The sequence below is a fragment of the Misgurnus anguillicaudatus genome, chromosome 2 (genome assembly GCF_027580225.2).
Source record: "Misgurnus anguillicaudatus chromosome 2, ASM2758022v2, whole genome shotgun sequence".
NCBI classification, from domain to species: Eukaryota; Metazoa; Chordata; class Actinopteri; order Cypriniformes; family Cobitidae; genus Misgurnus; species Misgurnus anguillicaudatus.
In genome coordinates, this window is record NC_073338.2 from 51,592,640 (window position 1) to 51,620,241 (window position 27,602).

Consider the following 27,602-nt stretch of genomic DNA (forward strand, 5'->3'; position numbering starts at 1 on the left):
ATCACAATTAACTTACACAGCTATGGCTCTTCAGGTTGATGATAAAGTATCGAGGGAGATTGATAAAATGCTTCTTAACTTTATTTGGAAAAATAGGATACATTATATAAAAAAAACGATTTTAATGAACTCATATGAAAATGGTGGTCTCAATTTTCTAAACTTCACTACATTAAACAACACGTTTAAAATTAACTGGATTAGACAAATGGTTAAGTATCCAGCCTCTATTTGGAATATTATTCCCCTTCATGTTTTATCCAGTCTGAGTGGTGTTAATTTTTTCCTTGTTTGCAATTTTGATGTTAACAAAATACCTGTGAAACTGCATTTCATCGTCAAGCTTTTCTAACATGGAATTTAATTTACAAGCACAACTTCTCACCCCATCACTACTTTATCTGGAATAATAAGGACATTCTATTTAAACAAAAGACTATTTTCTTTGAAAATTGGTTTCGAAATAATATTTTTTTGGTAGACCAATTATTTAATTCAGATGGCCTTCTTTTTACTTATGAAGAATTTATGGCAAAATATAATATTCCCATACCACCAAAGGAATTTGCAACTGTTTTTGGAGCAATTTCTTCCAAGATATGCATGTTGTTCAAACAGCAAAAAAGATTAGATTACCAGCAACTCTCACCCCTCTCTCCAATTCACACCTTTGTAGGTAAATTTGTTTCTCTGGTCATTATAATAATTATAATAGATCAATTAGAGCCCTTTTCCAGAAGGACATTGTTTCGAGACCAAACGTAATTTCGTTTTGGAATCAATTTGTAAGTGATGTTGACTGGAAAAAAGTCTGGCTTCTGCCCAATCGCTAGCTCTTAACAAACAAAGTTAAAGAGGTATCTTTTAAACTCCTTCACAGAATATATCCAGCTAAACATTATTTAACCAAGTTTAAAAAAGATATAGATGAAAGATGTAGCTTTTGTAAGCAGAAACCAGAGACAGCTATTCATTTATTTTGGCATTGTCCTCATGTATCTCTTTTCTGGCAAAATGTACTTAATTTTATTATTGACAATGTTGAAGAAAGTTTTACTTTACAATGGAAAGATGTTCTTTTAGGTATTACTGATAAACAGACCCACAGTTATTTTAACAATTTCTTTATTTTCATGGCAAAATTTCACATTCACAAGTGTAAAATGTCAGGGAAAAAAACATGTTTTATTGCTTTTAAGTCTTTTTATAATATTGTTTGTATTTGATACCACCCTCTAGCACTTGGATTGTTACTTGAGCAGTTTCATTGTGTTGTATTTACACCAATTGTTTTGTTTATATTAAAAAAAAAGAAACGCTCCAATTTCAAACAACTACTGGAATATACCACGGATACTATCGAGCTGACAGCGTTAAACATCAGACCACAAATAAGGTTTTATCAGAGTGACCAACGTAACATTTATCGAACATACAAGCTGCGCATATACATACATAGCGGCAGTAGGCCTACAGCAGTAGCGTAACAGACAAACAAACTTAGACCGCAGTTCAATGTAGGGAAACAACAGCTTACCGGTGGCGCATCTCTCCTGATGAGACAACATGTCAAACACCAATACTCGCTCCCGCTTATAGCTCGTACTTATTCAGTACTGGATTAAACCACCCTGTTATAGGATTTTTACTGGTTCACCTTTCAACTCTTGACTAGCTTGTGCTTTAATCAGGTAAGTGAACCTCCCACTTATTTACCTGCGTTATATTTGTTGAAAACCCATGACATATTATGTAATAAACACTACACTGTAAAAAATAAATTGTTGGCTCAATGAATTATTTTTTAGTAACTAGTTCCACAGAAATTTTACGTTCACTCAACTTCTGTCTCCAAAGTGTTACCTGGATTGATGTTTTTTAGTTGGCCCAAATTTGACTCAAATATAAAAAAGTATGTTGGCTCAATTAGCTTTATAGTTCATTCAACTAAAATGTTTTAATCAGTTGAATCTTTAAAAACTTACAGCAAAGACTCTGTCAATTAAAATTTAAGTATTCACTCAATGTTTTATGTGTTACTTCAATTAATATTTATTATTTGGGATTTTTTTAATAACATTTTTAAATTATTTATCAAATAATTTATGCTGGTGTTGTAAACAAAATAATTAACTTCAGTCACATAAAAACAAAAGCTTTTTATTCACTTATTCACTTATCATACAGACTGAACATACAGAATTAAGTCTTTAAATAGAGGGCATAAAACAGTCCAAAAAGCCTCCAAAGTCAGTCAGAACATCTCCAGGGCCATTTAGGAGACTTTCCTCAGCCAGTCCAAGCGGAGACTGTCTCGCTATGTATCCCTCTGAGGAATATAAACACACAAACATACATAAATACATGTTTAATATAATAAAGCTTGACGGTGAAAGACTTTATTCCCTAAATAACGTTAATGTTAGGCCAAATTTCCCTCAGACATCACACATACAGTAATTAAACACGATTGGGCGCTTTTCTCGGACAGGGCTTTTCACTGACTAAAATAACTTACTGACATCTCTTAACATATGAGTGCTATTGTTTTGTCTCAAAATGCACGCCAGTATTGTATTATATAAGGTTTGTTTGTAAAAATGTCCCAATTATAATAAAGACCGAGTTCTAAACTCTGTTCGGTAAACCAACCCTATATCCAGGCTTTTTATCTTAACTAAAATAGCTCCACTTTACTTCGGTCACATAACATAACACACTTCTAATATATCTTTACAAAAATATAATTACAAAAACGTCGAGTATTTGCGTCTTTGCCAATTAATACTTCTATAATTAACATTTAATTACAAACACTTACCTGACGTGAACTTGAGGAAACGGGTGACTTGTGTCCTTCCTTGTGTGAACCAGTAAGTTATTCCAGCTGTTGCGTGCGGATTGATCTCAGATGAAATGACCTGTGATCCAGATCCTTCCGAGTTAAAACATTTTAAATTCAAAATACACAGACGCACGCCCATACATACATACATACATGCACACGCGCGAGGACGCGCGCGCGCACACACGCACGCACACGGGTACTACACACACGGGTATATTTAGAAGTTTTATTTAAGATTGTTATGATATTGGGACTATTTCTCCACTCGCACCTTCAGCTCTGAAGTTCAAATTCGCAGGCAGTACGCAGCCCAGTTATAACAAATGTGAAAGATATGAAATATCATTCAACAGCGATATCATTTAAGTGCAATCCTAAAATATGATTTAAAACATACCGGTAAACCTTTTATTATTAAGTATAAGAAATTAAAATGAATTAAATCGCATGTTTAAACGCCACAGAGATATCAGAGCCAGCAGTCGATTTCTGATGGGCTTGCCGAGGCGAGGCTGCGCTGGGCGGGGTGTGAGCGCTTAAGTGTCTGTGATTTTCTGGAGCTCTTCTGGAGCTCATCTCCGTCCGAAAGTGTCCGAGCACATTTTTAAATAGACGCTATCTATATTAACCGACCGCATATTTAAACTTAAAGCACATACATTCACGCCTGAACATCTCTTAAAATTACATTTTGTTACCAAATAACAGTAATATTATGAGCATTTTGTTGTCAGGATACATAGCTGTCATAAGTCCACATATTGACCAGATTTGTCTTAATAAGTTCAGTCAACATAGCCATTCTGAATGTTGACTGAATTTGAAAATAACCATTCACTTAATGTTTTAAACACAGATTTATCTAGACTTAAAATAATATGTCTACTCAACTAAGCCCAAACAAGAAAATTGGTTTAACTTATATATTTTTGCCCTTCCAACATTTCATTAATTGGATTTTTTACAGTGTACAAATACGCCAATTGCTTTAAGTGCAATAAGCATAGAACGAGAACCCAGTTCGGTTCTTGCACACTTCACTTTACATTGTGCTACATTAGAATATTGGTTTGCCATGTCCTAATTAAAAACGATGGCTGAATCCGAAATCGCATACTTACTGAGTAGGAACTGAATTAACGAGCACTAAGACAGTACGTATGTTTGTTTTAGTATGGACCAGAGTCCTGCACGGTAGGGGTGGGCGGATCGATCTAAATATCGATAGTATCGATGCCAAGACTGGTATTGGTATCAGATCGATACAATTGTAATTGAATCGATACTTCAATTGAAATATCCCTACTCTACGTTCATTATACTTTGCTCGTGTCTTCTACCTCTACAATCCTGAGCAAACGCTTCTTTCACATCCTGGCCCACTTTGCTACTCCTCCCCCTCCTTCTGCTCTGATTCGTTGTTGTGTCGTCACGTGACTCACTGACACAACGCGCCGAGGAGCAGCGAACTGCTTTCACATAGGATGCGGTGTGCGCTGCGCTCGCCGCTGGGTTCGGCGCAGCCAAGCGATTTGTGCTCTGATGGCCAGACCAAAGTAGGCGGGGTTTTCAATAAATTACTACAGTGTTTATATTTGCGTTAAATAGTCTACGAGGAATACAGAGACTGATGTTGCTCGTCTCCATTTCACCTAACTTTAAGCATACCTACAACAAGCTGCTTGACTTAAAACACACCTGACATGCCAACTTGAATTGCTACGTGTTTCCATGAGACGGCTTTCCTTCCGATGTCTCTGTAGGAGCATAAACTTGTATAATAAAGCCCTTAGAATCCCGAGTACAAGCTTTCATCCATTTTGCTTGTTTGGATGCCCTGTTTCTATTGGCCGCGCGGGTAATCGTCACAGAGCGCAGCGCAAAAGTTAAACTATGTTGAACTTTGACCGCGGCGTGAGCGCAAGCTGCGCTCCGCTGCGCTCGCGCTTTGCTCGGCGCAACAAAAATCCGCCCTCGCGCGGCGCAAGCCATTGAAATGAATGGGTTTCATAGCGCAGCGCAGCGGACACCGCATCCTATGTGAAAGCCGCATAAGAGATCAGGATGGCAGAGAGGAAGAGAAGCGTTGTGTGGAGCTATTTTACGGCTCTAAATAATAATACTGTAACTTGAAACGTGTAAAAAGTAATAATTGTGTGCACTTTATTTCATTTGCTTTTAAAACCAGAAATAAGGGAGAGAATTTTGTTATTCTTTTTTTTTTTAAAAAAAGGTTGTAACAAATTAATTCTACAGTTCCTAATAACTAATAATTTTGTGGACTTCAATACTTTAATTAAAAAAGCCTAAATAATTTATCATTCATTCACCTTAGAAATAATGACATACTGCTTTCCCCTACACAAAAGTATTTTTTAAGCAAAAAGTATCGGATTGGTATCGGAATCGGCAATACTGACCCTATATGTATTTGGTATCGGATCGATACCAAATTTTGCAGTATCGCCCAAAACCTCTTTATTTAATGCTTTATTTATTTTATTTTAACAGCAAACAAAAACAAACAAACAAACAAACAGACAAACAGTCTTAAAAGGTCTACATGTCCAATATTCTTATGTGACAACCAACCCCGCAAGCTATGTGACAACCATCCCCAACTGACTTCTTGACAAACATGCTAAGCTAGCTGTCACACGGCTTTAACTTGATCGCTAAAAGATGACTCAAAATAAAGCTACTACTTTTAGCTTTTTAATGAGTGTTTTGTTTTTGAATGACTAATATCCTACAAGATCTCAACACAAAAACAACACCAACATGAAAATTTACTCTGACCCATGAAAATAAAAAATTGTCTCCTAACCTCAATGTTTTGTGTCTGCTCAGCAAAATTACACGTGCAAATGAGTAAGCTATTAAAGGCTAACAGATTGATATCAAAATTGTACCACAGTGCCATGTAGTATGTCTGGAATAAGCAGTGTGACAACCAACCCATGAGACAACCAGCCCCGGTCTCCCCTACACATTTAAACATTTTCCCCAAAACACAATCAGTATCATCTTAACATTTATATACTTTTAAACCTTGTTTTAACATCATATTAATCGATTGTAACATTTTATTACTTGGGTTAATACCTGAAAAGAGGGAGAAGAAAACTCATAAAGATGCTGAAGTTTCCCCTAGTGATGTTAGGTTCTTGAACGAATCGTTCTTTTGAGCCGGTTTCATTGATACAATAAATGCGTATAGTAATGTCATTTCTTGATGACGTCAGGAACCGGTGAATCGGCTTTTGAACCGGTTCAATGAGCCGAACTGTCCGAAAAGAGCCGGTTCGCAAAAATGAATCGGACTTTGCATCACTAGTTTCCCCACTGCGAATGAAGAAACTCCGCGAGTTCTCTCCCAGTGAAGTGAATCAGGCAAAAGCAATCGATCGCCCCCTGCGATCGAGTAGGCAAAAGTAATCGATCGAACGCCTTATTGTACCCAACTCTTAAAGCGTAACTAAACCCCTGGTCAGAGCCTGATTCTTCTTCTTCTTCTTCTTTCGGGTTTAATGGCGGTTGGCAACTCAACTGAAAGGTGCATTACCGCCACCTACTAGACTGGAGTGTGGGCATTAGAATGACATAAAAGGAAAGAGAGAGATAAAAAATAAAATAAAAAATAATAATAATAATAATAATAAAAATAAAAATAAATAAATAACTAAACCCTATCAAATTCTTTCACTTAACCCAGTATCTTTCAAAAATAAGATAAGTAAATTGTGTATTTTCCCAGATGTTTCCCCTAATAAAAGCTCAAGTGTCATACTTTGTTCGTCTATTTGTGTTTTTAATTTTACCCTATCTTCTTCATATTTTGTGCAGTCTAAAAGTATGTGTTTTACTGTCTCTTGTACATTACATTCAGTGCATAAACCAGTGGGATGTTTTCCTATTCTATACAATGTTGTGTTTAAACCAGTGTGACCTATTCTAAGACGTGATACTATCATCTCTTCCCTTGGGCTCCTGCCCTTCCTCATGCTTGTGACTACTTGACTTTGTATACTGTATAAATGACGTCCTGTATCTGCTGTGTTCCAATATTCCTGCCATATTTTAAGGGAATGTTGCTTTATGATAGTTTTGACCTCTGCTCTACTTATTGGTACGTGCGTATCTATGATTTCATGATTTGTAGAGCTTTTTGCCAGCATATTTCATTTCCTTCCACCCCTACATGGGCAGGAACCCAAAGGAAGGAGACATCTATTCTTTTATTATGAAGTGTGAGAAGCAAGTGTAGTATTTGATGAATGAGGTCTTGTCTGCATGATGCTATCCCAGATTGAATGCTTATTAATGCTGACAAACTGTCTGAGGCTATAATGACCCCTTTGTTCTGATTATTATTATTTTTCTCCACCCACTCTAATGCCAGTACAATTGCTACCAACTCCACAGTGTATACTGACAGGTGATCTGTTGTCCTCTTTTTGACTGCTATTTCATATCGAGGAATAAAAAAGGCTGCACCAGTACGGCCTGTTTCTGGCTGCTTTGATCCATCCGTAAATATGAATACTTCCTCTTGATACTGCTCTACATAATTTTGAACTATTACCCACTCTGGCATTATCTTTGTATTTTCTTTTAGTATTTGTTGTAAACTTATATTTACATATGGCTTAACAAATTTCCAGGGTGGAATAGTTGATATTGCTACAGTGGGTCCTATTTGCAACTGATTGAGACCTGCACTTTGAGCCTTATTATTCCCCACCCATCCGAAACTGCAAAAATTGCGTTTACTATGCTCTGCGCATTCTTGCAAGACAGTTCTTGTGGGGTGGACCATTTTATGTCCCTGCAAATTAGTCCAATATGCCAACATGATCTTAACCCTTCTTATACGTAACGGCATCTCTCCTGCCTCCACTTGTAATGCATTTACAGGTGATGTTTTAAACGCTCTGGTACAAATCCGAAGAGCCTGTGCCTGCTCCACATCAAGCTTTTTAAGGTTAGATTCTGATGCTGACATATACGCTAAACAACCATAGTCAGAGGCAGTTCTCATGAGAGCCTGATAAATGTTTATTAGCGATGCTCTACTCGCTCCCCAGTCTCGCCCTGATAAACATCTCAACACGTTATTGATCTTCTTACATTTATTTCTGACCTTATCAATATGTTGACACCAAGTCAGCCTCTCGTCAAAGATAACCCCTAGAAACCTAACCACTTTAACTTGTTCCAAATCGTGTCCATACAATTTCAGTGGCACTACTTTGTGGCTCTTAGAGAAGCATATAACTTGAGTTTTGGGGATTGATAGTTTAAATCCCCATTTATAAGTCCATTGTTCAACTTTCTCTATTGCATTTTGCATTTTCTTTCTTAAGTATTCTACATTTCGACCCCTAACCCAGAGTGCTCCATCGTCTGCATAAAGTGACTTACCTACACTTCCATTTACCTGATCAAAAATGTCATTTATCATAATATTGAACAGTATGGGGCTGCAAACACTACCCTGTGGAGTACCATTTTCCACAATACGCCTACTTGAGTACTCTGTACCAACCTTAACTTCTATTGTTCTACTATCCAGAAAGTCCATTATCCAACCGAATAATTTACCTTTTATTCCTAATTTGTCAAGTTTAATAAGTAGTCCATCCTTCCACAGCATGTCATATGCTTTTTCAACGTCAAAGAACACAGCAATTACACTTTCCTTATTAGTTTGTGCTTTCCTAACTTCTGCTTCTAAGCATAAAACAGAGTCCATTGTCCCCCTACCCTTACGAAATCCTGACTGATAAGCTGAAAAAAGACCCTTACCTTCCATATAGTAGTTTAACCTATCTGTTATCATTTTTTCCATGACTTTTCCTAATTGTGACGTCAACGCTATAGGTCTATAACTTGACGGGTCTACAGCATTCTTACCAGGTTTGAGTATAGGGACTATCACTGCCCGTTTCCATTCATGTGGGATTTTACCTGTATTCCATATCATATTAATAAGCCTTAATACTAACTCCAATGACACTTCTTTCATATGCCCTAGCATGCTATAACATACAGCATCTTTCCCTGGTGTTGTTTGCCGTGCATTTAAGATAGCCTTTTTAAATTCAAATATAGTAAAAGGCAAGTCCATATCCCCTCCTGATGCATTTCTACTTACTTCAATTTCAGGGTTTTCCAACAAAGTCTGACTCCTATTCTGTTTATCTATCGTAGATAAATTACCAGAACTGTGGATTTTCGCAAAAGTTTCTACCAAAAGCTCTGCTTTTTCTGCATTACTAACTGCATTCTTGTTGTTGCTACATAACACTGGCATTTCCACCTTTCTACCTAATCCACTCATTCTTCTAATGGTTCCCCATATGTCTGACAACTGAGTTTCGCTTCCAATTTTATTGCAATACTCTCTCCAATACATGCGTTTGACCGATCTAATCGTCTTCCTAACTACTGCTTGTGCCCTTTTATAGCGAATTAAAGTTTCTAATGTGTGACGAACTTTAAGCTGTTTAAATGCTTTATTTCTTTTTTTAACTGCTATTCTACAGCTATCATCCCACCACGGCACGCTTTTCCCCTGTTTATTCCCTGTACTTTTAGGAATTGTTTCTTCTGCTGCTTGTATAATGGCTGTGACTACTTCATTGTTCAATTCATCCACATCTGTTATATCTCTATTCATTATTTCTACACACTTATTCCCACTAATTTCTTGAAAAGTCTCCCAATCAGCTTTATCTAATTTCCACCTTGGTATTTTCGCTTCCCCATCTTGGTGTATCTCTATGCCTATTCTAGTCATTATTGGATAGTGATCACTACCCACTGTTGATTTACTCATTACTTCCCATACACTAATTCCTGCAATTCCAATTGAAACCAGTGTTAAATCAATGGCACTTTCTGTGTTACTTGAACTATTATACCGCGTGCCCTTTCCATCATTTATACACACTAGCTCCTTATCATCTATAAATTTCTCTATTGCTAATCCATTTATATCTGTGTTTTTACTTCCCCATAACGTACTGTGTGCATTAAAATCTCCGCATATCACTATTTTGCCCTGCAGTGATCCACACACTATTTCCAATATTCCATCACTTAATCTATTGCACGGGTTGTAAAAATTAACTATTTTAATACTATTTTCCCCTGACCATACTTCAATTACAACAGATTCCTTTTCTTTCCCTTTATTAATAAGTTTATATCTTACCCCACTTTTAACAAAAGTTGCTACTCCTCCACCTTTACCTGTTTCTCTATCTCTCCTAATTGAATTATATCCATACAATACAAAATCCAACTGTGGTTTTAACCATGTCTCTTGCACACATATTACTTGAGGTTTATCCGCTAAATCTGAGACAAAACTCTTGAATTCCTGTCCATTTGCTATAAGGCTTCTGGAGTTCCATTGCAATATTGTTAATATCATAAAGAGCCACCAACCCATGACTGCGAGTTTGCACTTCCTGCCATTATCATTTCTTCCACTACTTCACAGCTAAGTCCTTTTATTCCTAGATATTTTTCTGCTGACTTAACTATTATTTTGATCTTTTCTGTCTTTCTGTCTGTCTGTGCCGAGCAATTTATCACCTCAACCATAAACAACACAAATTCACTTTTACTCATAACCAACAAGTCTTTCTTTGCCTCAATTTTTCCACATTTCTCACAAGACGTACTCACATTTTCTTTAACTTCTGGTTCATGGGTTTTCTTTTCCTTAGAGACTTTCTTTACAGCTTCTGCATATGTTATTCCTTGCAGTGATCTCACTCGCTGCACCTCCATTGCTCTCTTGCTAACTTCACATCCACGATAGGCTGAACTATGTTCTCCGCCACAGTTACAGCATTTCAGCTTTACCCCTTCTCCACACTTCCCATACTCATGTTCACCTGAACATCTACCACATCTTTGTTTACCTTTACACACAGCTGCTACATGACCATATTTTTGGCACTTAAAACATCTCAATGGGGGAGGGATGTATGTTCTGACCTCGTAGCTCATATAACCTATATATACCTTACTTGGGAGTCTTGTGTCATCAAACTTAATCATAACAGACAAGCTATCACTCTTTTCCCCGTTTCTAGTTGTTTTAAGGCGTTTTACCTCCAGCACTTTTGCCCCTGCTACATTGTCTTTGATTTGATCTTCTTTGATATTTACCGGTATTCCTGTAATAACTCCTCGAACCAACAACTTGTTTCCAGCCAGGGCACATTTTATTCTCTTATCATCTATTGTGGCCAATTCTATGGCTCTTTCTTGTTGTTTTTTATTCCTACAAAAAATCAACAGTGCTCCACTTCTTAACACTTTTGCATTTTTGATCTCACCTAACAATTTGTTTATCGACTTTGTTAAATGAATCGGATTCCACTCACCAAATGACGACCCCTCCTGAGTTAGCTTCATGATCACTTTATACTCTTCCTCTTGTGGTTTACTTATTATTGTCATACTTTGTTCACTATCCGTTTCATCTACATTATATGCTACTTTCTCCTTTTTTTTCCGTTTTCTTGATCTCATTACATTCCAAACACTCCTATCTCTCCCGCCTTCTTCTTCAAATCCCATCTCACTTCCTGTCTCCTCACTTCCTTCCGCCATCTCCTACCCAGTCACAGTCTAGAGCCGTTTCCCAATGTCAAGGAAGGATCCTCGGAAGCTAGAATTTCGAGGATGCTACGTCATCGACGTCCGTCGAAGGACTGTTCCAATGTCGAGGATCCTCGAAATTTCAGCCAAGGACTGAGTCCTTCGTTCGACAAATATCCCATATACAGGAAAGGATGCAAATTTGTATCCTTCGCGCTCTTCACGCGCTGAAATCACCCACAATCCTCTGCGCGCAGCACCGAAAGCACACCTTTCAATCACGTAATGACGTAATGACGTGCACTTGCTAGCCTGTTCCATTTAACGTGTTCTCCGAATGCTTAAAAGGAGCCTCGCCTCGCCTCTGAAGGAAGTGACTTGTAAGGACTAGTCCTGCCAAGGAAGTATCCTTGACATTGAGAAACGGCTTAGCTGTTGCCAACCACCTCGACAACGCTGTCTTCCTCGCGCCGATCCATCGACCAGCACCGTCGGCGCGCCAGAGCCTGATTCCACCCACTGGCAATATTTGAAAAATGCAAGAAAAGTGGGCAGATCCCAACGGAGAAAGAGGGGACGAACTAAGCTCGTACCAAGTGTGTGGTGTGATCGTAACAAGGGCGTGGTGAGCTTGAACTTACGTCACGAGTCATTTTTTGGACCCAACATCCAATAGGAAAATTCAACTGCAGTAGCCACCGTTCAACCTGAAGAGGGCAGCACTCAGACGTTTTTACTAGGCCTGGCAAACTCGACTCCTTTTAAGGATCCGGGTTATTGTGAGTCACTCACTAAAATGATCCGGGTTGTGTGAGTCACTTGAATCACTTGAGTCAGTATTGCTAAATCGCCAAGGAAACTCAGTAAAGACCCACTTGTAACCGGCTGATCCACGCGACTCGAGATTCTCAGAGCCGGAAACATTGCAGACTCGCAGACCATGGGACCCACTCTACAGATCCACACTAACCGGCTGATTCGGGTGGATCAACCGGAGCCGGTTAGTGGATCTATAGAGCGACTGAAGTCTCCTCAAAAGCAAATCAGGCTTGTGCACAATTCAGAATTTCAGAATTGGCCTCCATTCAATTCATGAATTGGAATTTTAATTGAATTGACTCCGCCCTACAGGAAGTTGAATTTGAATTGGAATTGGAATGACAGGAAGTGGAATTTAATTCATGGCAATTCAAATAAATTCCACAAACAAAACAGAAAGAATCTCACATACATTCAGTGTTAGGCAAGTTACTTCGGAAAATTGTTTGGCATCCATTTAAAATACTTAGTAAAGTAAAGCATTCTGAAAAATAAATGTTCCATCGTGTTCCACAAAATTACAATTACAAAAAAAATCAAACTTAATTATTTGTTAAGTGACTAGAGTTTTTAACATTAATTGCTGGGGGAAAACATTTCCTGTTAATGTAATCTGTACAAGTAGTTCAAACTAAAATATTTATAGAATATGCAATGCAATCATATCTGACATATACTGAAAGCTTCACTTTTAACACTTCACTTACTGTATAATATGTATATGAATTTCTTTGAATTTCTATTGAATTGCAATTCTGCTTCCTTTAATTCAAATTCGAATTGTAATTCTAGATCCTGTTTTTGACATCAATTCAAATTCAATTCAAATTCAAGAATTGAATTGGAATTTAGGAGTCATTCTCAATTCAATTCTGAATTGTGCACAAGCCTGAAGCAAATCAACAACAAAAGCCTTTCACTTCTGAGATAACATGCTTATAGGTTTTAGGTTTGGTGTGTGTATGGTCGACCATTTAAAAAAAATAGGCCTAATAATAGCATAATAATATAGAAAAAACTGTGTCCTGCTTATGCAGCCCCCAGGAGAAACAGTTCGCGCTGATCAGCCGGTTACGGATCAGCCGGTTACGAGTTGAAAGATTCTCGAGTCAGAGCAGATCTCTCGAGTTTGCAATGTTTCCGGCTCTGAGTGAGAATCTCAGGTCAGTTCGCGGCTCGCGCGGATCCGCGGGTCTCTCGAGTTTGCAATGTTTCCGGCTCTGAGTGAGAATCTCGGGTCAGTTCTCGCGCAGATCAGCCGGTTACGAGTGGATCTGTAGTGCGAGCGAAGTCTCATCAATAATGTTGAAAGAGGTTTGTGTGTGTGGTGCAGTGGCGGATGCAGAACGTGACATATGGGTGGGCATGGATTAAGTCCGGGTGGGCCTATGACAATCTATGGGTGTCACTTTTGAATAAGAAACTATAACAAGTCTATAAAATTCGTCAAAACTTCAGAACACTAATTTAAACAGCATACACACACACCCGAACTGCACGTCACATTTTTGACATTATTGATACTTTAAATTGTAATGCAACGTGACATTTATTAAGCCTTTTTGGTAAAAAAAATATTGGGCTCTCATAGCCTACAAAAAAGAACCTGCACAGCACACAGAGACAGGAAATATAAATGAACCCAAAAAACCTTATACTTTTTTAAATAACCTATTAAAGTGTTTAAATAAATACGGCTACTAAATGCTTAAAATGAAGCTTCTAACATCATATTCTCTTCATGCAAATCACTAAAAATATATTTTCGTTCTCACTTTTTTAAGTTAACTTACTAAATAAAGAAAGAAAAAGGGAATTGCTAGAATAATGTTAGACTCTGATGTTAAACGAAATGACAAATAAACAAACATTTAATATACTTTTTGATGAGCACAAGAGCAAGCCTACTAGTGAAGAGCGGAGCCGAGGAGCGCGCATATCAGACGTGAACGAAAGGAATAATGGATTTAATGCTTTCACTTTATTTCCAGACAGTTTCACTTGTTAGTGAGAATAGTAATGGCTAACAAGATGACGCCGAATTACATACAACATAATTACCTAACTAAATCTGAGAGAATGCAAACACATTACAATATTTTTTCCTCCGCCCGACGGCCAAGGCGCATCATTTTTTTTTAGCCCGACAGGAATTCGCCATAGCCCGTAATGGACGTCGGGCAAGCGATTTTGCGAGGTTTGTTTTGTAGAAAGACTTTCTTTAAAGTGAATTTCGTTTTGTATAAATTGTATCTTAATATTAATCAATGTTTGATCAAACAATTGCCTCGATTTAATAAATAAGAAGCAAACCAAGAACGTCTGTGGTGTGGATTGAAGTGAACCCACTATATTTCCGCAGCCTACGTCTTTCTGCTTTAATGCATTTCTTAAATTAATGTCTCAATTACACAGTAGGCTTATAGGTTGTTATGATAGGCTATTTGTTGCTTAAAAGCAATAGGCTATATTGTATAAAGTGTAGCAATAAACGTGGCGTGACTTATAGTGCTGCTATCGCTATATCAAACAACATCACTATGATCAGATGTTTTCTTTCTATTTTTTACCCCGCTGTCATATTTGTTGTGTGTTTATGTTATTGAGAGGAAAGCGAGCAGCAAATATTTATAACGTGTTGTTATTCAAAAAACGTTTTCTAATTGCTTGCAAAAAAACTTCTTAAAGTGATCATGGATGAAATCTGCTTGGGAATATTTCATTATAACGCAACATTCAACTGCTTTAATAGTTTTTAAATAGTTATCAGGCTTACTTATAATTTTACTGTTTTTAACATAACATGCAATATATAAATTACACCACATAATGTATTATCCAGTTCTAACAATAAAGATTATTATTTTTACATTTCTGATTGGGCGGGCCAGCTGTCAACCGGGGCGGGCCCTGGCCCGCCCAGGCCCGCCCATAGCTCCGCGCCTGGTGTGGTGGCGCTGTTTATGGTTTTACATTGAATTGTAGTAGGACTCAACTGATCCGGGTAAATGACACTAGAGACTCGCGACTCATGAGTTAATTTAAAGATCCGGGTTAAAGATCCGAGTGAGTCGCGACTCAAACAGGTCTAGTTTTTACACCATATATTGCAGTATTGAAACACTTTATATCCAAATGTCAAAAAACTTACTAAAATCAATGAACAGCACTAATAAAGCATCATTCTTACAGATCATTAACTAAAAAAAGTTGGTTTAGGGTTTAGTTACTCTTTAAATCTAATAGGTAAACATAGATAAACATAGATAAACTAAAATAACAAACAAATTACATCGTTAGATTTTATAAACAGTTATAAACTTAAACAGTTACGCTTCACAGAATGATGACTTGTAAACAGATACTTCACAGAATAAAGACTTAATAATTTCAAGGTAACATTTCAATAGATAACAGTATATGAATTATAAACATATCCACACCATATGTAACATATTTTCACTGCTTCACAGATTAGATTAATGAATATTTCTATGTAAATACACATGTCAATTGTTATGTTTTCACTGCTTCACAGATTAATGAATATTTCTTTGTAAATACATATTTCAAATTTTTTATATTTCTATGTAAATACACATTTCAATTCTTTTCACTGCTTCACAGATTAATGAATATTTCAATCTACCACATGCACACCAAAGCTTTTACCCCCACGGCCGTTTTTCAAATAAGCCTGCGGTCAGCGGTTTTTCCACGCTCGGCGCTGAGCGTCGAGAGTTGAAAGAGGTTCAAGTTTGGGTGAAATGCTCCGCTCGTCAATGTTAGTTCTCACATGGCCGTCCATTCACAGTGGAGAAGGGGCGGGACAAGTATCACAACAACCAACCGGCTCACAGCTTAAAATATTTTAATATACCCGCCCACGCGGAGTTAATTATCCGCCCGCGAATTTTAGGAATGTCACAATCCACCCGTTTCAGACACTTTTATGCGGGTACCCGACCCATCCGTTGCAGGACTCTGGTATGGACCGGGTGTGCCTCATAAGCCTTGAAAAGTGAAGCCTCTGGCTCTTTGATCGCCCCCTGGTGGCTGGCTGCAGTACAAGTCATATACCCGCCCTCTCCATTCAAATGAATAGGACTTTGCTCTAAATAAAAAAAATATTTACACTTCCAATAAAAGTTTTCGAAAGATGGTTTTGGTCCTTTCAAGTAGTTGTTATCACGCTGATATATGTTCAAGTGTTAATTTTTGTGATAAGATTCATTTTAGTTTGTAATTTGATGCTATAGAAACGGGGCGTGTCGTTATGATTGGAGTGGTTGAATTGGCCGCGCGAGCGTTTGGGCGGAAGTTTGATACCGCGGCTCCGCCTCTGGCTTCACGGACGATTCCTTCTGCGCATGCCTCGGCTCCAAACTGACGTTGTTACGTAACATGGCGGCGACCGTGGTCGGACATTTTTGGCTTCAATTCATTACAATGGTGGTAGGCGACGTCGCGTCGTCCATCTTTTTTTACAGTCTATGGTATGGACATCATCCGCCATGTTGATGTTAGCATGTGACCTATAACGTGGAAGGATGTTGGAGGACGACATCACAATACCGCAAGGGCGACTCGAAATCAGACTTCTCCGTATGATTTCTGAGAGACAGCAAGCGCAAAATGCGGCAGCGGCATCTCGTAGCGGCACTTCCGGCGTCAACTCCAGCAGCCAGTGACGTTCTCCGGCATTTCGGAGCGGCATCTCGCGCAGCCAGTGAATTTCTTTTGCAGTGTGGCTGTTGGTAGCAACTTTCGCGGGCCAATTACATAATTTCACTTTAAAACTACATTTGAACTTTCATTTTATCATGAAATTTGTTAATATAGTAGTAGTATTAATCTCCAGCAGCCATGGACTTTTATCCGGCAGTCCGTGACTTTCTCCAGCAGATGTCGCTCTCTCTGTCTGTGTGTGGATATATATATATATATATATATATATATATATATATATATATATATATATATATATATATATATATATATATATATATATATATAAATATATAAATATATATAAATATATATAAATATAAATATATATATATATATATATATAAATATGGATATGCAACATAATGAAACGTTTTTATAGTAAAAATTAAAGGATTGCAGTAATGAAGACACCCTTCAGCTCTTGCTGTTGTTCACTGTTTATTAAATAAGGTTTAATTTGTAGCCTAATTGTGTACAAAATATAAAGCATGTATAAAGCATAAATCGCTGCTCATCAATTCTGGCAAAAATATGTAGTTCCTTTAATCTACAAGTTCAAAGCATAACGTTTCAAAGTCCTTTCATTTTCTTAAAGACAAACGTAAAAAGTTTGGCTGGAGAACTTTTATTCATCCTTCCAGCTGAGCAGGGTGATCGAAAGGATGTCTGCCAGCCAGGGATCGGGTAGAAAAGAATATCGGTGGGTAGGGGAGATGATGCAAAAATGTTTTAATGCGAAATGCAAATGAACCTGACATTCTAATGTAATGTTAATGCAATGTTACACTGTTTAATTATAAATAATAAAATATAACAAATAAATATAATTAAATGTGTTTTATTAAAAATGTCTCTATTTCACTTTGCGGTTGTAGCCTGAAAAATGGGTCAGCTAAACTGTCAAAACCTGTAGGCCGAACAATTATATTTTATTACATCAAATCAACATACAAATACCAAAAATACAAGAAAACAGTCAAATGCGTACATGGGTTATCCTGTGCCCCAAGCGAACAACCAAAAAGTGCGCCAACTCACGCCAAATTGCATAATTTATGTGTGTTATGTGTGGTCGCATTTGCTCCTAAAATCGAATTGGCGCGAGGTCAAATTCTGGAAGCCTTTGTGCTAATGCAAATATTTTTTGTGGTGCCACCTGTTTTTATTTCTTTACGAAACAATCACATATAAGCCTACTGTGGAACAATGACAGAGACCAATAATACTTTACACGGATGACTCAGTTTCGTGCTGTTTCATTAAGAAATGCGATCGTCAAAAACACACTGACAAACCCTTAAAATAAATGTCTGTAAACGTAATGAGGTTGTATATATATATATATATATATATATATATATATATATATATATATATATATATATATATATATATATATATATATATATATTAGTAAAATGTACTTTTAAAATATTAAAAATAGTGATATTAAATTATATTCATTTATTTCATAACCCTCAAAAGATTTGTACTTTCATTTTTAATTTAGTTTTGTTATGCAACACTTAAAAAATAATGTTTTTGTATAATATATTTTTTATTTGATTATTTAAAAAAATATTATTATGAATTCAGTTTATTAAACATGCCGTTTGAGACGTGAAATGTAATTAACCAATAAGTAAAATTAAAAGTTAAAATTCTGAATCTAGAAATTAAAAAAACAAACTAAAACAGAAAAATGGAATTTGTGAAAATAAAAACTGAATTTAAAACAATGATTTAAATCATCATTTAAAATAAAAGTTAAAACATTTTTAGGGCCCCATGAATCTACACATTTTAAGTACATAAAAATAATTTAAGATCAAATTTGAATGTTCAAGCTTTTAATCTTCAGGATGACGAAGTTAGCGTGCTCTTATAATTTTCAATGGATGATCCAAAATTTTGCTGATGCTCCTAACATTTACATTTGGGAGCAGCACCAATATACTAAACAGTAAATCTCGAGGCATGATAGTGCAGCAGCCTGTATATCAATACACAAAACAGAATAACTTTCTCTGATGTAGTGCAGCAACAGAATGTTTTAGGCCGGCGAGCGGCGACAGTTGCTAAACAGCCACGGCTGCGAAGTTATCTGGCTGCTGGATATACAGCTCGGATTCATATTAACTTAGGCCTGCTACTCATATTAACCGAATAACAGCTTATATTCATATGTTATAGCATTTATTAAAGCATGTGATTTATAAGTTTGATTTAGTCTGCAACTAACTGTGATTGATTGAATCAGAAAGTGTAGTAATTCAGCACACACGCGCGTAGCGCATATACCTGCAGCGCTAACTTTCTCTGATGTACAGGCAACAGAAACTCACTTACAAATTTCATAATGAATGCTTACAAATGACAATATATAATATTGTATATTGCTAACAGTAACGGCTGATATCCCTGGCTGCTCGAGATGCCGCTGCGAGATGCCCCTGTAGAGTTAAAGCGGCCGGTTAAAGTCCCTGGCTGCTTAAGATGCCGCTGTAGCGGCCGGTTAAAGTCATTGACTGCCCGACATGCCCCTATAGAGTAAGCGGCTAGTTAAAGTCACTGACTGCCCGAGATGCCGCTCTGAGATGCCCTAAGCGGCTAGTTAAAGTCACTGACTGCCCGAGATGCCGCTCCGAGATGCCCCTATAGAGTCAAGCGGCCGGTTGCTAAAGTCACTGGCTACTCGAGAAGCCGCACGAGATGCCCCTGTAGTCTTCCAAATATATTTTGAGCTCGCGCCAATTCGATTTTAGGAGCAAAAGCGACCACACATAACACACATAAATTATGCAATTTGGCATAAATTGGCCCACTTTTTGGTTATTCGCTTGGGACACAAAATAATGTACGCATTTAACTGTTTTCTTATATTTTTAATAATTATATGTTGATTTGATGTAATAAAATATAATTGTTCGGCCTACAGGTTTTGAAAGTTTAGCTGACCCATTTTTTTAAACATTGTTTTTAAGTTATGGGCCAGGCCCAGTAGGCTACAACCGCAGGGTGAAATGGAGACATTTTTGATGAGACACATTTAGTTGTATTTATTTGTTATATTTTGTTGTTTATAGTTGGGCAGTGTAACATTGCATTTGCATTGCATTGGAGTGTCGGGTTCATTTGCCTTTCGCATTAAAACATTTCCTTTTATTAGTGTCTATCAACTGTCTCCCTATTTGGCCAATGCTCCTCTCATCATCTCCCCTACCCACCGATATTCTGGCAGACATCCTTTCGATCACCCAAGCTGCTCAGCTGGAAGGATGAATAAAAGTTCTCCAGCCAAACTTTTTACGTTTGTCTTTAAGAAAATGAAAGGACTTTGAAAAGTTATGCTGTGAACTTGTAGATTAAAGCAACTACATATTTTTGCCAGAATTGATGAGCAGCGATTCATGCTTTATACATGCTTTATATTTTGTACACAATTAGGCTACAAATTAAACCTTATTTAATAAACAGTGAACAACAGCAAGAGCTGAAGGGTGTCTTCATTACTGCAATCCTTTAATTTTTACTATAAAAACGTTTCATTATGTTGCATATCCATATATGTATATATATATATATATATACATATATATATATCCACACACAGACAGAGAGAGCGACATCTGCTGGAAAAAGTCACGGACTGCCGGATAAAAGTCCATGGGTGCTGGAGATTAATACTACTATATTAACAAATTTCATGATAAAATGAAAGTTCAAATGTAGTTTTAAAGTGAAATTATGTAATTGGCCCGCGGAAGTTGCTACCAACAGCCACACTGCGAAAGAAATTCTCTGGCTGCGCGAGATGCCGCCCCGAAATGCCGGAGAACGTCACCGGCCGCCGGAGTCGACGCCGGAAGCGCCGCCACGAGACGCCGCCGCCGCATCCCGCGCCTGTAGAGTAAGCGGCCGGTTAAAGTCACTGACTGCCCGTGATGCCGCTCTGAGATGCCCCTGTAGAGTAAGCGGCTGCTTAAAGTCACTGACTGCCCGAGATGCCCCTGTAGAGTAAGCGGCCGGTTAAAGTCACTGTCTGCTCGAAATGGCGCCCGAGATGCCCCTGTAGCGGCCGGTTAAAGTCATTGACTGCCCGAGAGAAGCGGCTGGTTAAAGTCACTGGCTGCTCGAAATGCCCGTATAGCAGCCAGCCGGATAAAGTCCCTGAATGCCCGAGATGCCGCTACAAAATCCTACAATATATTAACAATTTCATGATAAATGCTTACAAATGGCAGTATATAATATTATTTTGTTTTTAAATGTAGTTTTAAAGTGAAATATTACATTGATTTATGTAACTGGCGAGCAAAAGTTGCTACTGTAAAGTTTAGAAGTGAATTTCATATTTCATATTTGTAATGCTTATTTAATATGATGCATATTTGAGTTAATTTAATGAAAGTATAGTTACAATGTTTAGTTAGTTATTTATATATGTTTAAGTATTTAATGCAGTAAGGATATTCTGCCGAATCTGCCTCTCTGATTCCTTTACTGATTTATATCAGTCTACGTTCTAGCCTCTGATTGGTTAGTGGGGGTGACGTAAGGGGTTGAGGAGGAAGTGTTGTTGTTGTTGACGGTGTTCAGTAAAGAGGTGCCGTTTGAGAAAGTCTTCCGTCTCCCGTCTGCTGTTTATTGTGTTAAAGAGTGATCTACCACCACATACCGAACCCTCACGTTACATTTGGTGGCAGCGTGGTGTTATTTTGGTGGACTTGGCGCATTTTGTGAGTTTTAATCCTACAAACGGTGGATGTGCTCATTTTTTGTGCCATCTGGACTTTACACTCTTAAAGAGCAGCGGATTGCCTGTGGAGACATAACTGGACTTTTGTGGTATATATATATTTTTTTTTCCTCCTTTAAGAGCTTTTTGTGAGTTTGAACTGTACATTTTGACACCATGTCGGCTGATGAAAGTGAAGCTGGGCTGCAGTCTCCTCCCCTAGCTGCAGCTGCTACATCGACAGCTGCTGTTTCTTTAGCCACACACGCTGTCTCCAGTGCCCTGAAAATTGATCTTCCACCTGCATTTAAAGGAGATGGGACTGAATCATTCACAAGTTGGTCTCGCCGTTTTGAAGTGGCAATGCAGGCTATGAGTTCAACTGATACAGATCTGCATATGGTGATGGCTTCTGTTCTCCCTACTCGCTTAGCAGATGCTGCATTTCTTTATTGGGACAGCCTTCCGCCTTCGATCCAGAAGGACTATGAGTCAGTAAAGGAGAAACTGAGGGATGTTTTTGGACCAATATACTCCCTGCCGTTCTTCCAGACACATGTGAATGCTCGACCTCGTCGGCCAGGTGAAAGTTTGGATGTGTACAGTGCAGACATCACTCGTCTTGTATTAGAAGCCTTTCCCAACTATGATCACAATGCACTGGAGGGTGAAAAATTTCGCCGTTTTGTTGCTGGATTGGACCCAAATCTTCAGTCAAAAATCCATGAGATGGGTGCGGAGGATCTTGAGGATGCCCTGCGTATTGCCAGCCGCTGTGAGAGGGCACGTGCAGCGCTCCAACTGACCACTGTGGGGTCTCCGCACACTCAATCTTCAGAGCAGGTAGCTATGGTTCGTCCTAAACCTACTGATGATAAGCTTCTGCATGCGGTCGAGCAGCTGACTCTTACTGTCAACAGCTTACAAAGTGAAGTACACCTGTTACGAGAGAAACACAACTACCTAGTTCAGCGTCTGGACTCTCAACCTGAACGGTTTTCCTCCAAGGATGCTCGATACAGTGCACGCAGTGTCTCTCCACAACCCTACCAAAGCAGACAACACAGCAGAGATGCTTACTTACATGAGCAGTGTCATGGTCGTGATTCAGGGTCCAACTATGACCGTGGTCCTCCTTCCCCTGTTCCTCAAAGAGACTGTAAATGGCATGACAGTGACAGACATGATCGGTATCGCTCTCCCTCACGCCAGTCCTATCAGTACTCCAGGTATGGTCACCATGACAAGGATGATACAAACAGATACAGACGCAGTCCTAGTCCGTCCCCACGGGGTAACAGAGATGCCAGCCCACACGCTAGAGGCAGTGTTCGTTTCCAGTCTCCTGAAAGATATCCGCACTCTGGATCCAACCGTCAGGGAAACTTCCATTAGCTGCTGTTGGGGGGCAAACATCAGCTACTGTCTCATTGCCCCAAAAGGATTTCCCCAAGTTAATGCTTGACAAGAATGACTCACACTCTGATGATTCTGTCTCTTCTACAATCTTGGCTATTGTTGAGGGCATTGAAGTGTGCACTTTAATTGACTCTGGTTCTACTGTCTCCATTGTGAGTGAAGATTTTCGTAACTCTCACCCAGCATTAAGAAAACGCCCCATGACACCCTCTGCTCTGCCAGCTCGCTCAGTCGATGGACAGTGCCTGGACATTTTAGGCAAGTTAACGATTGGGATCAGACTTGGACATCAGGTATGGCAACAGGACTTTGAAATTCTCAGAGGTGCTTGCCAACCAGTCATTCTTGGTTTCGATTTTCTGCGGAAACACCATGCCCTCCTTGACATTAACAACAAAATGCTGCAACTTTGGGACATGAAAATTCCTCTCTTGCCCAAAGGACATGAAGTGGCTGCCTGCTGTAATGTGTCTGTTCTAGCACCCACTAAGATTCCAGCTATGAGTGAAACCCTGCTCACAGCCTGTGTGTCTGCAGCTACACCTGCTTCTCCCATGCCAACTGACTATTATGGTGTTCTTATGCCCAACCCATCGTGTGACATCATTGTGGCACACTCTCTCAGTGAGGTTCAGAATGGTACAACTGTTGTTCGAATCCTCAATCCCTCCAGAGATGACGTCGAGCTGCATTCCGGTCAACACTTGGGTGAGTTTCATTCGGTCTCATCGGTCGACATTCTATCAGGGGAAGGAACAGGGTCTGCAACCTCCCCCTTACATGATTTAGCTCCATCTGTCCAGATAAATGACAGCAACCTGTCCCCTTCCCAAGTCCAGTCGCTGAAATTACTGCTTCAAAAATACTCAGCTGTATTCAGTAAACACTCAGAGGACAGAGGTCGCACGAGCATCATCAAGCATCAAATCCGCACTGGTGAGGCCATGCCAATTAAACAGAGAGCCTACAGAGTGACACCAGAACAGAGAGCTGAAATACAGACTCAAGTAGAAAACCTGATAAAGGCAGATGTCATTGAAGAAAGCTATAGTCCCTGGGCTGCACCAGTGGTTTTGGTGCGCAAGAAAAATGGCACATGGCGTTTCTGCCTGGACTATAGAAAACTTAACTCAGTGACAATCAAAGATTCCCACCCTCTTCCGAGAGTCGACGACGCACTGGATGCTTTGTCTGGCTCTGCCTGGTTCTCTACAATGGATCTGCAACATGGCTATTGGCAAGTCGAGCTGCAGGAGGAAGACCGTGAAAAAACAGCATTCACAACAGGTAGTGGCCTTTATCACTTTAAAGTTATGCCAATGGGTCTGACCAATGCTCCAGCCACATGCCAGCGTTTGATGGAAATGGTACTGCGTGGCCTCCCATGGAAAACCTGCCTAGTGTATTTGGATGATGTTCTCATCTATAGTCGCTCTTTCAGTGAACATCTCCAGCATTTGGAAGAAATTCTCTCCAGATTCCAGTCAAGTGGCCTAAAGCTGAACCCCTCAAAATGCTATTTTGCCAGAGATCAGGTACAGTTTCTGGGCCATGTTGTTTCCAAAGACGGTATTCAGCCAGACCCGCATAATGTGAAAAGTGTTCAAAACTGGCCTACCCCACGGTCAGCTACAGAAGTAAGAGCCTTTCTGGGACTTTGTTCATATTACCGCAAGTTCATCCGAAGCTTTGCACATCACAGTGTCCCCTTACATGCACTCACAGAGAAGAATGCACCTTTTCAGTGGACTTCTCAATGTCAGGATGCCTTCACTTACCTGAAACATGCCCTCACAAACCCTCCAGTGGTGGCATTTCCTGACTTTACGGTGCCATTTTCCCTCTGCACAGATGCTTCAGGCTCTGCTATTGGTGCTGTGCTTGCTCAGAGACAAGGAAATCAAGAAAAAGTGGTCGCGTATGCTAGCCATGTTCTTACAAAAGCAGAAAGAAAATGGTCAACATATGACAGAGAACTCTGGGCCATTGTCTGGGCCGTGCGACATTTCCGCCACTACCTTTACAAACAGCCCTTTGTTATTGTTACTGACCACAAACCTCTCCTGGGTCTCAGAAAAATACCCATTGACAATGACAGAACTGGTCGTCGTGCACGCTGGGCTCTTGAACTGGATCCTTTTGAATGGACAGTAATTCACAAGGATGGCCACAGTCACCTCAATGCAGATGCAATGTCACGTCGCCCTGCTGACATCGGACAAACTGAGCAGAGCGTCTCCTCCAGTGCTCTTGGTAATTCACCATCTGAGAAGACACATTCTAGTCCTGTAAGTCTGTCTAGTCCGGGCAGTTTTGTACATCACAACCTCTGCAGTACTGCCACTAAGTCAGTTGGGTGTAACCTGACTGGACCGCAGCTTCCTCCAGCCTCCTCACAGTGCGTTCCACAGTCTGTCTTCTCCACATTTGTGCTTCAGTTTTCTGAAGAAGATTTTAAGAAGGAACAACAGCGAGACTCCATATTGTCAGAGGTTATTAGCTGGACTGTTAAGGGACAGAAACCACCATACTGGCGCATGAAAAAATGCACACTTGATGAGAAAGTACTTTGGCATGAGTTCCACAGACTAATTTTTCATAATGGTGTACTCTGCCGTAAAGTTTTCAACCCACCCACAGCATCAGTGGTCCATCAACTGATTGTCCCTCATGCCTTGAAAGACACTGTTCTGCAGCTGTTGCATGGAAATCCTGTAACTGGTCATTTATCGGCTGATAAGGTCCTGAAACGTGCTCAACAGCTGTGTTACTGGCCCTTTATGTCACGCGACATCAAGATGTGGTGTAAGCAGTGTACTCCATGTGACGCTAGACGAAGTCCCACACCTCATCAGAGAGCTCCAATGAAAACAATTGTTGCTACTGAGCCATTTCAAAAGGTTGCTGCTGACATACTGGAGCTTCCCATCACGAGTCGTGGCAACAGGTATGTGCTTGTTGTCCAAGATTACTTCTCTAAGTATGTCAACCTTTATGCCATTCCAGATCAGCGTTCCCTAACAGTGGCAAAATGTCTGTTTGAAAACTTCATTTGTGAACATGGCATCCCGGAAATGCTTCACACAGATCAGGGACGTCAGTTTGAATCTGACCTGGTGAAACATTTGTGTGACCTGCTGGGCGTGCAGAAAACACGAACCAGCCCATATCATCCACAATGTGACGGCATGATTGAGAGGTTTAACAGGACACTTATTGATCAGTTAGCCAAGACACTTCTCCAGCAGCCTGGGGAATGGGATGACTGCCTCAACCAAGTTGCTTTGGCTTACAATACCAACCCACACTCTACAACGGGTTTCACACCATTTTTCCTCACACATGGTCATGAAGCCAGGATGCCTGTCAACATGCTGCTACCTAGTGGTACACCATCTTCGTCTTTTACGGGTTCTCCTGCTGACTATGCAGTTAAATTGATGCAGAAACTTCAGTCCGCATTCGGTTCTGCGGCATGGAACCGAGATTGTGCTCACAATCAGCAGAAGCAACAGTATGACAAGAGTGTTAGGCACACTCCCTATGTTCCAGGAGATCTTGTCTGGTTGAATGACCCCACTACAGCAAAACAAAAACTCGCTCCTCACTGGAGAGGCCCCTTTGAAATATTAGAGTGCCTTGGATCTGATGTGGAGTCTCCTGGAGTGACATACAGAATTCACTACCTCTTGGATCAGTCTGATAAATCCCAGATTGTCCACTACAACCGTCTCAGACCCTATCATGCTCCAGTGCCAGATCGGGGACATGAGACATCTGCATGTGGCTCTTCGCAGTCTCAACTTCATAGTGTGACGGAAATGTCATGTGCGTTGCCCTTTAGACCTTCAAAGATCACAGCCACAAACAGCTGCACTTTATCTGGCTGCCGCAGTACCCCCTCAGTGGTTCTTCCAACTGGCCATTCACAATCCCGGCCACAGCCCCAATCTCAATCTCCTTCAGCTCAGTCTGGTTCTGCCCCCCCATGTGGCCCAGTATGCCAGTTTGACATTGTCTCCTCTTCCTCTCCTCTAGCTCTTGGTTCTGTGCTACGCCCTGGGAAACGTTCCGTGGTACCTCCCAGGTATCTTCAGGACTACGTTCTTGAGTGACTCTGTTGCTTTGTTATTGTCGTTAACAGTTCCATGTTTATCTGATGAGAAACGGGGACGTTTCTTTTGTGGGGGGGGGAGAAAATGTAAAGTTTAGAAGTGAATTTCATATTTCATATTTGTAATGCTTATTTAATATGATGCATATTTGAGTTAATTTAATGAAAGTATAGTTACAATGTTTAGTTAGTTATTTATATATGTTTAAGTATTTAATGCAGTAAGGATATTCTGCCGAATCTGCCTCTCTGATTCCTTTACTGATTTATATCAGTCTACGTTCTAGCCTCTGATTGGTTAGTGGGGGTGA

General features: G+C 39.5%; 1 protein-coding gene and 1 long non-coding RNA gene across 2 annotated transcripts in view; one reads left to right on the plus strand and one right to left on the minus strand.

Annotated features, from left to right (window-relative positions):
* The window catches only part of LOC129443438 (uncharacterized), a 74,497-nt gene that overhangs the window by 25,968 nt on the left and 20,927 nt on the right, over positions 1 to 27,602 (plus strand). The gene's annotated exons all lie outside the window — the stretch shown is intronic.
* On the minus strand, positions 2,140 to 3,817 carry LOC141351138 (uncharacterized). Its single transcript, XR_012359371.1, has 2 exons — positions 2,822 to 3,817; positions 2,140 to 2,329 (listed from the first exon to the last, which is right to left on the minus strand). It is a non-coding gene; the product is annotated as an uncharacterized lncRNA (long non-coding RNA).